This window comes from Capricornis sumatraensis, chromosome 22 (genome assembly GCF_032405125.1).
Source record: "Capricornis sumatraensis isolate serow.1 chromosome 22, serow.2, whole genome shotgun sequence".
NCBI classification, from domain to species: Eukaryota; Metazoa; Chordata; class Mammalia; order Artiodactyla; family Bovidae; genus Capricornis; species Capricornis sumatraensis.
Genome location: NC_091090.1, coordinates 41,845,549 through 41,859,263, shown reverse-complemented (window position 1 = coordinate 41,859,263; position 13,715 = coordinate 41,845,549).

Below are 13,715 nucleotides of genomic sequence, written 5' to 3'. Positions count from 1 at the left end.
TTTACGTTGGTAAAGGTGGAAACTTTATTGACTGAAGGGCTTCCCTGGTGACTCAGACAGTAAAGAATCTGCCTGCAACGAGGGAGATGTGGGTTCAATCCCTGGGTCAGGAAGATCCCTGGAGAAGGGAATGGCTATCCACTCCAGTCTTCTTGCCTAAAGAATCTCATGGACAGAGGAGCCTGGTGGGCTACAGTCCATGGGATCGCAAAGAGTTGGACACAACTGAGTGAAGAACACTTTACCGACTAAAACCATTTAAGCACAACCTCTAACCAATAGTTAATGGACCCTATTATATAGACCCTAGAAAGCCAGACTTAATCATAAAAGCAATAATTTTAAAAAATAAGCAGAGACATCAGTGGCTGTACTCTGTGATGAGACAGATTCCACAAAATTATCCCAAGCAAGTCACAAAACAAGGAAACAAATAAGCAAGCCAAAAAAAAAAAACAAAAAACAAAAACCCAAGGTTGGACTGTGTCTGTCTCTGTTTCTATATAAAAGAACATTGAATTTTTACTTCCACTCCATTTAACAACTGTTATTCTCTATTTGGAATTAGTGAGTAGAAGATACAAATTTTGGGGTTTGGGGCACAGAAGGGGCTTTTGGAGTACACTAAGGGCTTCCCAGGTGATACTAGTGTTTAAGAGCCCTCCTGCCAATGCAGGAGACCTAAGAGATGCAGGTTCCATCCCTGGGTCAGGAAGATCCCCTGGAGGAGGGCATGGCAACCCACTCCAGCATTCTTGCCTGGAGAATCCCATGGACAGAGGAGCCTGGTGGGCTCAGACATGACTGAAGTGACTTAGCAGGCATATGTGCAAGGCTAATAATAAAAAGCAAAACTACATTGGCAATTTACATATACACATATAATATACATTTTAAATATATGTATTTCCAGAAAAGATCTCTTTGTTACTGTAATTCCAGAACAGCAGTAAAGACTACAGAGCCCAGGATTTCAAGTACTTCCCTGCTGGGTTAGTGACTTAATTTATTTCTTTAATTTGTTATAACCCTACAAAAAAAAATGATATTCTTTGGAGACCTCAATAGCCTGAGTTCCGCATGTATTATTTGCTGGAAGAAATTAATGAGATAGCAGAGGCAATTTCTAATGGAGTCCCTTGGTTTTCATCTCCCCCCCTACCCACCCCTGCCTTCAAACTCAGTTGCCAGTTCAGCATTATGAATCTACTAAAGTGTTCTTGGCATGTCTGATGGGGAAAGGGAGGGATAGTATAAACTATAGGCTAAAAACATTAAAAAAAAAAAAAAAACACATCTTTCTTCCCTACCCTCAGTCTGCACCTGTTAGCTGCAATGCAATAACTCTCTCATCTTATATATAACATATATATTCATATTTAGCTTGAAACCTTCAATCTTCCAATACTTCATAATCAGGGGTTTTGGACATTTCCAGGGTCTGAGTTGAGTCCCATCTCTCAAGGACTCAGCTTTAGGTGTAGAATACCTAAACCACCAGACTATGAAAAGTCACCACTATGGCCAATCTTGATAGTGTTACCTTTAGTATATTACAGTATTTTGGTTACTAAGACATGATACTTGAAAGATCATGATACTGGAAAGAAACATAAAAGGTAGTTCAAAGCACAGACATAAGAGTTTTTTGTGTTATTTATGAATGTTTGAAGGGAAAGTTAAAGATAAGTCTGCTAATAATGAACTACCTGCATGCGTGCCAAGTTGCTTTACTCGTGTCTGATTCTTTTCCACCCCATGGACTATAGCCCTCCAGGCTCCTCTGTCCATGGGATTTTCCAGGCAAGAATACTGGAGTGGGTTGCCATTTCCTTCTGCAGGGGATCTTCCCGATCCAGGGAATGAACCCACCTGGGAAGCCTGATAATGAACTATAGGACTCCCTATTTCCAGTACAGAGAGTACCCCAGTGAATGCCCCACTGGCTAATAGCATGAGAGCTCCTTAGAATAAGTGACAGTCAGGTGATAAGAGCCAAGAGAATTTTTTGACAAAAGCAGCATTTCTCATAACAGCTGCAGAAAGGCTGCCACAAAAGAAAATTTAGGAATTCAAAACTTTCTCTGACTGTCATTGCAGATTTAAATGGTTACTGTGGCATAATGTAAATTGGGCCCTAGAAATGTTCCTTGGGTAGAAAAATGTTTACTACATGATATTCAGTGAATAAGAGAAAAATATGAAACTGAATGGTATGAACTCAAACTTAGAAAAGAGCAGAAACAAGGACAAAACAAAACTCTGTGTGTGTGTGTGTGTGTGTGTGTGTGTGTGTTGAAAAGGGAATAAAAGTAATTTGACCAAAATATTAACAATGAGTGTTAAGATGATCTATGGCAATTTTAATACTAATATTTTTAAAACATCTTTATATTGACCCCAAAATACAAAATACATATTTTAAACATGTTTTAAGAAAAAAAAAAAAAAAAACTTCTAAGGAATGGAAGCCTTAATTGGGTTAACATATTAAGGTTGCACCGTCTACATTTGTATGCCAGGCTACAGTCCATGGGGTCACAAAGAGTTGGACACAACTGAGCGACTTCACTTCACTTCACTTTACTTCCATGAATCATTTCCCTCATCCACAAAAATTTTCATCTAGCTTTTCAGAGGTTGGAAAGTGAAGGCACTAAGAATTCAAATGATCTGTCAATTATCACATAAGAGTATCAGAGTTAAGATTAATGAAAACTTTTGAATGGACAAAGTATTATTAAGGGCAAAGTATTATTAAGCTTATTAAGGACAAAGTATCAGTCCTGGAAACCAAATTTCCAGAATAGTAAAAGATTTACTATGCCATTATGCAAATATAGGTTAGCAAAAGAGTGTTGGGTGGTAAAAAAAAAAAAAAAAAAGACCTAATTTAAAAAGAGACCATAATCTGGGAGAAAATAAGTAGGGTAAGTTAAGTATCCACATCTCTCACATTCCAGGTTGGGTCCCTGAGGACGGGGGCTTCCTCCGTAGCTCAGCAGTAAAGAATATGCGTGCAGTGCAGGAGATGTAAAAGATGTGGGTTCAATCCCTGGGTCAAGAAGATTCCTTGGAGGAGGGCATGGCAACCCACTCTAGTATTCTTGCCTGGAGAATCCCATAGGGTCCATAGGGTTGCAAAGAGTCAGATGTGACTGAAGCAACTTAGCAGACATGCACTCCGAGGATTGACTGTCTATTCCTCTTGGAACATGATTCACAATATATATTTTTTAACCAAGAGAAAGCCTGAAACATTGCTCCATGAGCAATAACTATTACTAATATTATTGGTTGCATACCATGTACCAAATATTCAGGAAACCTGTGATATGGTATTTTACACATATTATCATATTTATTTCTCCCCAAAGAGCCCATTTTTATCATAAGATGGAATTTTGGTTCGGAGATTAGCCAATGTCACCTAGCTAAAAAGTATGTAATTCATACTTGAATCCAAGTCTGCCTGACCTTAGGTTCTATGCTTTTTCCAGTATTTTTATACCATCCTACATAGTATAATGGGAACATAGTATACTATTGAAAAGGCTAAGGTTGGTTTGGCTAAGCTAAAGATAGAAATCAGTTTTAGGAAGAGATATTGACCTTTGGTTAGAAAGCCACTTTAATGGGTATGTTTGGTGAGGAAGCTTAAATTAGTTAGGATATGACAACAGTATTAATAATTCAGTGATTTAAGGAATATTGAAATTTATTTCTCACATGATGATCTAGGGTGTATCTGTTCAGAACATGGCTCTCCTCCACTTGATTAATCATGAACCCCAGCTAAGGTCATCCCTGCCATCTGCAAGATATGGCTTCCGATATAGTTCTGGTTGTAGCCGTTCCTACCCTAGGGAAGGAAATGACACAGAGGTGCACACATCTGTGTGTCTCTAGGACAAGGTTAAAAGAGGCATCTGCCAGCCCACCCACCCACCTGGGTGAGAGTCCAGTTACCTATCTGTACCTCCAGAAGGGGGATGTGAGTTGAAGATGCACAGTGCAGAGCAGAGATTCACGAGGCAGTAGAAACAAAAAAAAAAAAAAAAATGGAGCTAGAGCCAGATGGGAAGGCCTTCATCAGTCATGGAGATATTCTAGTATGCTAAGGTACCCAGAGTTTGGGATTTGGGGCATCCAGCCATTTTATTGGAAAATTCACTGCTGGTAGTCTCAGAAAAAATTTGAGACTATGTCAGTTACAAATGGAATAGCTGTTATGGTAGAGAAGAAAGATCACTGGGCTTAGAAACAGAAATCAAGGAATCTTAATCCAGACCTTGCTACTAACTAGTTCTTTGATTTAGGGTAAACCTCTCCATCATGCCAACCCTTGACTTTCTTTTTCTTTGTTGAAGTACAGTTAACTAACAATATTATATTAGTTTCAGGTACACAATGTAATAATTTGGTATCTTTATAGATTTCACTGCATACAAAGTTATTATAACATATTGACTGTATTCCTGGTGCTATACATTATATCCTCATAATTTCTTTCCTTTCAAAAAACTAAGATCACAGCATCCAGTCCTATCACTTCATGGTAAATAGATGGGGGTAAAGTGGACACAGTAACAGATTTTTGTTGGGCTCCAAAATCACTGTGGATGGTGATTGCAGCCATGAAATGAAAAGGCGCTTGCTCCTTGGAAGAAAAGCTTTGACAAACCTAGACAGCACATGAAAAAGCAGAGACATCTCTTTGCCAGCAAAGGTCTGTACAGTCAAAACTATGTATTTTTTTCCAGTAGTCATGTACAGATATGAGAGTTGGACCATAAAGAAGGCTGAGTGCCAAAGAATTGATGCTTTTGAACTGTGGTGTTGGAGAAGATTCTTGAGAATCCCTTGGACAGCAAGGAGATCAAACCAGTCAATCCTAAAGGAAATCAACTTGGAATATTCATTGGAAGAACTGATACTGAGGCTGAAGCTCCAATACTTTGGCCACCTCATGCAAAGAGCCAACTCAGTGGGAAAGACTCTGATACTAGAAAAGATTGAGGGCAGAAGAAGAAGAGGGTCACAGAAGTTGTGATGGTTGGATGGCATCACCAACTCAATGGACTTGAGTTTGACCAAACTCCAAGAGATAGTGGAGAACAAGGAAGCCTGGTGTGCTGCAGTGCATGTGGTTACAAAGAGGCGGACATGACTTAGAGACTGAACAGCAACAACTTCTTTCCAGCCCTCAAGTTTCTACACAATTAAACAGGGAAGTAATACTTGTCCCATAGGCTTGTTGATAAATGAAAAAAGAGAATGTGTGTGAAAAACATCTCAATCTATGAAATCTAAGGTAAGACTATTATCACTGGCCTGAAAAATGCACGGACTATGACTGTAGCACATTTTCTGGGCTTTGTGGTCACTTTGGTTAGCAACAGGACAGAAGAGCAAGGGTTGAAAAGCACCATGAAGCTCAACCCTGTGACCAACTAATCAGAGTTAGGAGAAGATTTTGGTGAAAAAAAAAATCAGATGTCAGAATTAGTCTTAATTTTCAAAGGAATTTTGCCAAATGTTGTATGAAGCTCTTCCATAATATTTGGTATTTGGGGCTAATGAAAAGACCAAGATAATTAGAAGTGTACTGCACATAAGAAATTGAGCATATTTCAAATTTAAAATCCAGTCAGCTACTAATTTTGCATGTGTGTGTATATGCGTGTGTCTGTGAAAGTGGGCATGGGTGCATTTAAATGATGCTTTCTACTAGCTGTGATTGCTATTTTCCTTTAGAAACGGATTTTATTTGCCTTACTTTCTGTAGAGTTAATTAAATACCAGAGAAATATGTTTACTGTCTCAGGTTCCACATACTTGTGAGGATTTTGTCGTTGACTTTGGTCCAAACAGCACACCTTTAGAAACACAGCAACACTTAGCTGCTCTTGGGAAAACCTAATGAGTCATTACCATATCAATATTGCTATTTTCTGCCTTAATTCCCCAGATTCCTGCTTATCCAATCGCATTAAATATATATATATATATATATAAACACATGCACATATATGTGTGTGTGTGTGTATATTCCTTAACACTAGGAAATTAATTCCAAGACACTTTAAAAATATGTCTCCTCTTGTAGGGTGCACAGAAAATCCCTGTGCATTTCTTTGTACCTTCCTATGAATTTGTAATTGCTTTAAAAATAATTATTTTCCCTAAATATCTGTAATACATACAAGAGCACAGGGGAGTTTGTCTGGAGCTCTGGTGAAAGCATTTCTATTGCTTTCCAAATGCAGTTCTAGAAATACCACCCACCAGATTGGGGCGCAAGAGGATTTTCCATTCACAGGCCACCCAAAGTATAATGATGCATAAGGATTTCTTAAAAGTGAGGTTTCTTAGTAGAAGTTATCCTTGATTTAGAAGAAAAATGACAGACATTACAGCTGAATCCTTCTTTTTGACAAAGCCCCTTAAGAGGAAAAAAAGGAACACTCCGTGAGATCATACAAGTCTTTGGATGGGACTTCTCAAAGTACTGTGAGCCAACCAAAGCACTGTTGTTTGGCATACATTTTAACACTTCAAAAATATTTACTGAATTTTTCTATGTGAGAGCTCCTGTACTAAGCTTGTGTAAAAAGTCAAAGATGAAGAAGCCATCAACACCCACCCAGTCACTGAACTCACCACCCCATCTGTTCGTCATTCTCCGCACCAGAATCCTCCTCAAGAGCTACAGATGCTTCCGCCTCAAGAAGTCCACACCATCCTTCCTCTCTTCTGTCCCCTCGCATCCCATCACTACTTCTAGTCATAGGGCCAGCTCCTTCCTGGATTGAAAAACCCAGGCTTCAGACTTTTCTCTAATTCTTTTGTGACTTCACCATCACAATGATTTTTTTCAAATTTTTAAAAGAATTATCTCATTGCTTTTAAAATCCTTTATTGGCGTACCATTACCTATGCTGGCAATTTTTAATTCCTCTTTTGTACAGGTGGGATACTGTTTGGAAACAAAATAATACCTCAAAGCATTAAGTATTTGAAACTGATGGGTATTGTATTACTGTAATTTATTTTATGAATCCCAACTAGTTGATCAATGAGAACATTGAGATTATTAAGGTGATCACCAAAATTTCCAATCAGCTATGTGAATAACATTTTACTTTTACATCAACCTTGATGTCCAATTTTATTTCTACGCTTGGTTTAGAATTTAGAGAAATTTTTAAAACCCTAATTCACATTGATAAATACTTGAAATTAGGAACAGGTTTTTAATAGCCATTTTTGCCACCTCGTGATATTTTTGCAATTAAATGGAAATGACAGGAGAAGCTTTATTTTGAAAGCTGAGCAAATGGATGTGAACTTGGCAGCCCAAGTTAATTGTGTTGGCCATCTCTAGTGTGCTCAAACATAGGTTGTTTTTTTTTTTTTTTACATATTTGAAAGGGTTTTCTTTGATTAGTTATTAAAATAGTTTAAAATATTTCAATATAAAATTCAAATCAACAACCACAAAGCAGAATCAAGTCCAAACTTCTTAGCATCTTACCATGGTCTATGAAACCCTCCACAATCGTGTCCTTTGTTTTTTTTTTCTCCAGTTGTGTATCTCCTCATCTTTATCCCCAGGATAAGGATGTTTCTGATTTTTGAAAGCACTGTGATTGTTCAGTCTGTGGTTTCCTATCTCTTGCTTTTTTTTTTCCCCTCTGCCTGTGATGAGCCTGGAGGTCTCTCCTCCATGAAATCTCCATTCTCTCCAGGGAACTCGGCCACTCCCTCCATGCCCCACCTACTCTAGAAAAGAAAATCTGTCTTTCACCTTTTGAGACATTTATTTGCTTTTGTTTTTTTCCCTTCATCCTTCCAGACTTGAGGAAAGGACCCCACTTTACTTGTATTTGCGGCAGACTTGCACTTTGTCCCATTAGCTCAGCTGAAACTGTGGTTTCAGGATCCCCTGTATTTTCATTTCTCTGATGACTGGCCGTAAGAGAAGATGGTGTGAGAGTCTGTGCAGAAGTATATCAGCAACCCTTTCAGAATATAGTCCTTTCCTTCCTTACTGAGCCCAGCACTTCCCAGCATGTTATATAAAAACCTGGCTCTAATGTCTAGCCTAGCGGCCAGGAAAACAGAAGGGGTTGGTGCTAACATGACTGAATGCTGTCCTGCAGGGCACAAGTGCCTTCATTTCTTCATTTCTTCAAGACAAGAGGGAGGGTTGACACTCAATAGGGAGAAACAGGCCACTTTGGCAGCCCCGTGATTTTGTAAATATCTGGGATTTTCATATTTTTGAAGGCATTGATTTAGACATGTCAGGGCTTACTCTTCCTCATCAAGGGGCCTGGCCTGGAGGAAGCAGCTTCTCCAGAGCTGAAAATGGGACCTTGGCTGGAGCTTTGTTATCCTTATAATTAAGTCTTGGGACTGATCTTTGGCCTGCTCTGCCCTCTGTCTACAGGAGATAAGAGTCTCTTTCTGTGCTGCCAGAGAGACTGTTTGAGTTTCACATTTTGCCTTCACTTGGTGATTAATCACTCTCAACCTTTCATTGTCTCTCTCCGGGGCAAAAATTTCGCTCAGCAACACCCTTCTGATATCTGTCTTTGTAATATGATTGCCCCATCCCCTTGTAGGCCTGAGACAGGGCACCTGCCATTCCATGCCTTCCATACATGCCCCATCCCAGTGTACCATCAGCAAAATGTTAACAATTGCAGAGCTGCCTCATCCCAGGGACTCTGAGCACTTCACCTACCACCCATGACAGGGTCTTCATCACCAACCAGCCCATACGTCATCCAGCTTCAAAGTTCCATTTTAGAATTCCACAGAACACTCCTGACACCAGCTCTCTCAGATCAGGTTCCCTGCAAGGTGACCATGTGACCATGTGACCAAGATGTTCACCCTCTGGGGTAAAGATAATCACAGAGATTTGGTGACCATGGTGATGTCACTTGAATCGACCCATAGGACAACCAGCTACAAGGAAAGAGGTTGGATGAGAACTTCTAGATGTCACGGCTTCACTTGTGCGTCAGCATGACCATGGTCTCCCTGGGCTCCTCCGGGCCGTGACTTACCGCAGCAGGGAAATAGAGCTGGACTGTTTCTGCCCAACTCTAAGGAGCAGACAATGCTCTAGCAGCCTCGTCAGCTCCACTAAGAATTTTTCAGGATTATACTACAGATTGAGGCTTTTCTTAACCTTACTTCTTCTCCTCTGTCCCTCCATCAGTGTCAGGCCCACAGCCCAGTCCAAAGGCTCTCCTGCATCTTCTTGCATCCTCGGCTCTTTCTGTTTCACAAGCATTTTCCCCAATAGATGCTTGCATGTTAATTCTCATTTGGCATCTGCTTCTTTGACCCTAAGGAAGGCCTCCAGGTGGCTCAGATGGTAAAGCATCTGCCCACAGTGCGGGAGACCCGGGTTCGATCCCAGGGTCGGGAAGATCCCCTGGAGAAGGAAATGGCAACCCACTCCAGTACTCTTGCCTGGAAAATTCCACAGATTGAGGAGCCTGGTAGGCTACAGTCCATGGGGTTGCAAAGAGTCGGACACGACTGAGTGACTTCACTTTCTTTGACCCTAACTGACACTGGAGTGCTTTTAGAACAACTCTTATCAGTGATTCAAGAAAGGAAGAAAGCAGAAGGGAAAGTTGCCTGTCGTGCAGTTCCAGTAGAGGGGTCCTCTGATTTCACAGGAAGTTCTGGACCTGGGAGGACCCTTCAGGGCAGTCCCATATTGAGACAAGAGGGCTCACTCTCATACCCTTCACCCCTCAGTCATTGGATAAAAGCAGCCACAAGAAAGGGATGCAACCTTGGGTGAATTGGGTCCTGTTAGCTGAGAGAAAGTCCCAGGGAAAGACTCAGCTGTGAGCCATTGGCAACAGACACTCCAGGAGGCTGAGGGAAGAAGTGTGTTGGTCCCCAAGGAGATAATGTGGGTAGCACAAAGCTTCTACTTCAAAGAGGAAACTGAAAACTATTGTTCTGATTATAGGACAATGGCAATCATTTCTACTGTTTGTAAAGTAACGATATCACATTTTTATAAAACTCTATGGGTAAGAGTTTAATGTGAGTGCACACTTCGGGGGTTAGTTTGGGGTCAGGAAGAGAATTCCATAAGCAGGGTAACTGTGAGCAAGAGATACATTACATGCTGATGGAGTGAACTTGTATGGATTGTATTTCTTCCTGAGGCTCTGTGCTCCTGCACCATGTGGAGAAGATGTTTCTTCCTCTTTTCCTTATAAAGAGGAAAGGAAGTTCAGTTCAGCTCAGTGCAGTTTAGTCGCTCAGTCACGTCTGACTCTTCGTGACCCTATGGACTGCAGCACACCAGGCTTCCCTGTCCATCACCAACTCTCAAAGCTTACTCAAATTCATGTCCATGGAATCAGTGATGTCATCCAACCATCTCATCCTCTGTTGTCCCCTTCTCCAGCCTTCAATCTTTCCCAGCATCAGGGTCTTTTCCAATGAGTCAGTTCTTCGCATCAGGTGGCCAAAGTGTTGGAGCTTCAGCTTCAGCATCTGTCCTTCCAATGAATATTCAGGACTGATGTGGTTGGATCTCCTTGCAGTCCAAGGGACTCTTAAGAGTCTGCTCCAACATCACAGTTCAAAAGCATCAATTCTTTGGTGTTCAGCTTTCTTTATAGTCCAACACTCACATCCATACATGACCACTGGAAAAACAATAGCTTTGACTAAACGGACCTTTGTCAGCAAAGTAATGTCTCTGCTTTTTAATATGCTGTCTAGGTTGGTCAGAGCTTTTCTTCCAAGGAGCAAGTGTCTTTAATTTCATGGCTGCAATCACCATCTGCAGTGATTTTGAAGCCCCCGAAAATAAAGTTTCTCACTGTTTCCATTGTTTCCCCATCTATATGCCACGAAGTGATGGGACTGGATGCCATGATCTTTGTTTATTCAATGCTGAGTTTTAAGCCAACTTTTTCACTCTCCTCTTTCACTTTCATCAAGAAGCTCTTAAGTTCTTCTTCACTTTCTGCCATAAGGGTGGTGTCATCTGCATATCTGAGGTTATTGATATTTCTCCCAGCAATCTTGATTCCAGCTTGTGCTTCATCCAGCCCACATTTCTCATAATGTATTCTGCATATAAGTTAAATAAGCAGGGCAACAATATATAGCCTTGACATACTCCTTTCCCAATTTGGAACCAGTCTGTTTTTCCATGTCCAGTTATAACTGTTGCTTCTTGAACTGCATACAGATTTTCAGGAGGCAGGTAAGATGTTCTGGTATTCCCATCTCTTTAAGAATTTTCCACAGTTTGGATTCCATCAATTATTTACCACACATACTACAGTTTGGACAGGAAGGATACCATCAATTATTCAGTCATTCTACAGTCATCCGTAAGAAATCTCTACTATTTTAGTGCCTATATTTTCTCCCAACAAAGAGAAATAGCAATATCTACAACTACAACTGTCTACTAAGAAACATAATTACACATGGTGCTTGCCACACCAAGTTATTTAATCCTCAGAGAACCCTACAAAATAGACATTACAATAGTCAAGCCAACTGCTTGTTGTAAGGTTGAAAGCTGTTTTTAAATTGTTTTTACTTTTATTTTCTGATTGTTTATCCTTTTATGCTTATTGACCATTAAAAAAAATTTTTTTAATTGGAGTATAATTGCTTTACAATAACATGCAGCTGATTCACGTTGTTGTATGAAAGGTTGAGAGTTCCCTCCAACATTACACAGCCAAGATTCCATTCAGGGATCAAATCCTGGTTCTAAGAGCAATTCCCTTTATATCTTCCTATGCTTTCAAATCCACTTGGAAATCAGAATTCCAACTGTAAATGCTCTTGTTCTCCATCACACTTCTCAATGTGAAGGAAGGGCTAAAAGCCAAAGCCGCAGACCCTCTGGACTGTCATGATCAAAGCCATTGATAACTAAGATCGGAAGATAATTGCACAGGTGTTTGGAAGCAGCACTAGCAGGTGTCCTCTAAGACTGGCAAGTTATTCTGTGAATTGCGTGCTCTTCACCAGTGTGCTTTTGTCTCACAGTATCTTTGTTCCTCCACAGATTATTATTGTTCCCTCATTTGGCGGTCCTCAGCAGAGGGACTACTGTATGGATGTGTGCGTGCATGCGTGCGCACACACACACACACACACACACACAGATTCTCCTCTCTTCAATTACCAGGATCCAGCAGGCTGCTAGGCTCTTTCATTCCTTTTCCATATTCAACCTTTTGATGTGCTGCCTGTACCATTCTTCCCCATGAGCTAACAAGGCTGTCTGTGATGAGAGTTTCATGGGCAGCCAATTATAGCACGGATGTAAGTGTGATCAGAATAATGCAGCCTACTGGGAGGCTGTCATTTACAGAATTAAAGCCAATGCAGTCATTGCTAAAGGATTTAGTTTGGACAGGAGCTGTAACCTTCCAGCCATCCTTCTAGTCGTCTGAATTTGATGGGTTGTTTCTGTGTGTTTCAGGTTGTTTAAATTTTTTTTCTGTTGTGTAAGCAACCATTGCTCATATTTGAAAATACCTAGGAGTAATGGTAATCTCTTTGCAATAAAATATGGATGAAGGTAGCCTGTCTCATAAAATGCAATGTTGTGAAACACAACTGTTTGAATATATATATGTAAATAAATGATAGTTGTGAAAAGAATTTCAACATGCAAATGAAGAAAATGGAAGAAACTTGTGCCATTCTCTGTGTATAAAAGCTAGGGGTGATGCCATACTATAGTTGTAAATTTAGATTCTTCCGAATCAGAATATTTAAGTCTACAATAACCCAGAAAGTCATAGTGATGGTATGTACTGTCCTCAAATGGATACAATCAGAGCACCCATCTTTTCCTATAGATGGATGGCAAAATGGCAGAACAGAGTGGAAAAGAGTCACTTAACTTCACTTTTGGTGGTGCTTTAGTCACTAAATTGTGTTCGATTCTTGTGACCCCCATGGACTGTACCTCACCAGGCTCCTCCTTCCATGTGATTTCCCAGGGAAGAATGCTAGACTGGGTTACCATTTCCTTCTCCAGGGGATCTTCCTGATCAAGGGATTGAACTCTCATCCCATGCATTGCAGGCAGACTCTTTACCTGCTGAGCCACCAGGGCAGCCAATGCCTCAATTTATCCACAATGAGAACTCAATCCTGATTTTTCTTAATGTACTTCAGTCTTGACAGGAAAACTGATCTGACTTCTCTTAAGGAGCAAAAAAAGGAGCAAAAGAGAGATAGCAGGGGAGGAGTACAAGAAAGGCTGACATCATCTATCTGCCACCCACCAGTCCAACAAATGATGGGCTCATCCAACCAGCCACTCCCCGTGCACTTCAGCGCTGTCCCTAAGTGGCCAAGGTGATGCTAGATTGTGTTGGCAACGATTTATATCAGTTATTAAAGGGGACACATACAGGCTTGACACATTCGAGTGTGTTTTTTGACCATGTTGAAACATGAACAGAAGAGCTATGTGTTTAACCAACACAAGCAGATGTCAAGGAGTGCAAAAAATATGCCTCTTTCAAAGTCAGTATGTCTGTGTATTTGTGCCAACATATGCCCAGAACATGTGTATTTTGAGTGGTAAGCATGAGGACAAGTGAGGAAAGGAATAACAGCGCTCTTCCCCCTCCCCCACCCCCACCCCCAAAACGCCTGTTGTAATTTCAGTAAGTCGA